This window comes from Arachis duranensis, chromosome 8, assembly GCF_000817695.3.
Source record: "Arachis duranensis cultivar V14167 chromosome 8, aradu.V14167.gnm2.J7QH, whole genome shotgun sequence".
Classification (NCBI taxonomy): domain Eukaryota; kingdom Viridiplantae; phylum Streptophyta; class Magnoliopsida; order Fabales; family Fabaceae; genus Arachis; species Arachis duranensis.
In genome coordinates, this window is record NC_029779.3 from 6714710 (window position 1) to 6716287 (window position 1578).

Consider the following 1578-nt stretch of genomic DNA (forward strand, 5'->3'; position numbering starts at 1 on the left):
GAATCCTTTTGTCATTTCCTTTCTTTATTGTTGAACATTATATCAGATGACAATACCTCTTATTATCCTAATGCATTCACCTATCGACCAAGTGTTTTGCTCTTTCTCAATTTTTTCCTAAGTTTCAAACCAGAAAATCAGACCATTGTTAATGGCTTATGGTCACGTATTTTCACTCCCAACTCCTTTTTGTCGGGCTTCCTCGTGATTCAACAATGGCTCTGAAAAAAAAAATTAGTGACATATTTACTTCAATATGTAGCTTGACAATTTGGGTTAGGTTAAGTACTACCTTTTCCTTTATCTCTTGACCTAAAAGCACAAATGGTTCATTATGAAATGTCAAAGATAGAAAAATTTGACAGTTTTGGATTTCAATCACCAAATAATGAACAAACAATATCAGCATTTGGATGTTGTCTGTTACTTCTTGTCTACCTCCTCATTCCACACATGGTGGTCAAATTATTTTGTTTCTCAATACTCCTCAATCGATCAAGTTCTGTCTATTAGTAAACTGCCACAGCGTTAAAGAAAACCAAGGATAACCACATAGCGAAAATATTACAGTTTGAGAAGTATTACAAAGAGCTTGTTTGGGTGAGTTTCTAAGAAAATATATTTTTTGAGTTATCTTTTTTTAAAAGATCTTATGAAAAAGTAATTTTATGTTTGGATATCTCATGCAAAAAGATTTTTTTTATTTATCAATTATATTTGGGTATAATAATATAAAAGTACTTATTTATTTATTATGCAAAAAATATTTTTTTATGAAAAAAATCTTTTGAAAAAAGCTGTAAATTGTAGCTTCTTACAAAATATATTTTTTTCTAGTGCTTTTATTTTTATTACTAGAAATTTGCTAAAAACGCTAAAAAAAAGCTTTTTTCATTAAAAAAGATATTTTTTTATCAAAATAATAACACTCAAACAAGCACAAAGTCAAATGGTACTTTAAAAAAATAAAATGGATTTTCAATAAAAATTTTTAGATTTAAAAAAAAAAAGAAAAAGAGGCATATTTTGATATGGGTTTTTGATTGATATATTTAATATGAATTATTTAATAAACTTGTTTTAGATAAGCTGAAAGTGAAGAAAGAAAAAAGGTAAACCCCCTTATAAGATATAATTTGTATACACTCGTTTTCCTTAAAATTAACTAATTTTGCAGACAAATTCTTAATAAATCTTAATATCCAGACCCAAATTATCTTTTCCTTTTTATTAAGGGGAAACAAAAGCTTAACTTTTAAGTTATCCTGCCCAAAAGTGTTTTCATAGAAGCAAACATTAGTGAATGAAGGAAATATTTTCTTCACATACGAAGCAATATATTATTTGCAAACTTGATAATATTAGTAATCTTACTTTAACTTAAAAATTGCAGAGTGAGTGATAGTACATAATAGTCTTTCTTTCTTTCTCTCTCAAAATAATGAAATATTGTTCATGGTTGCATAGTTGATTTGATTAAGACAACTTACCTTATAGCCTGTCATTTTCTGCGAAGAAGCAGCACTTCTCGAATTCATTGGTCAATAAGATATGGCAAGGAAACCAGTAGTCTATATA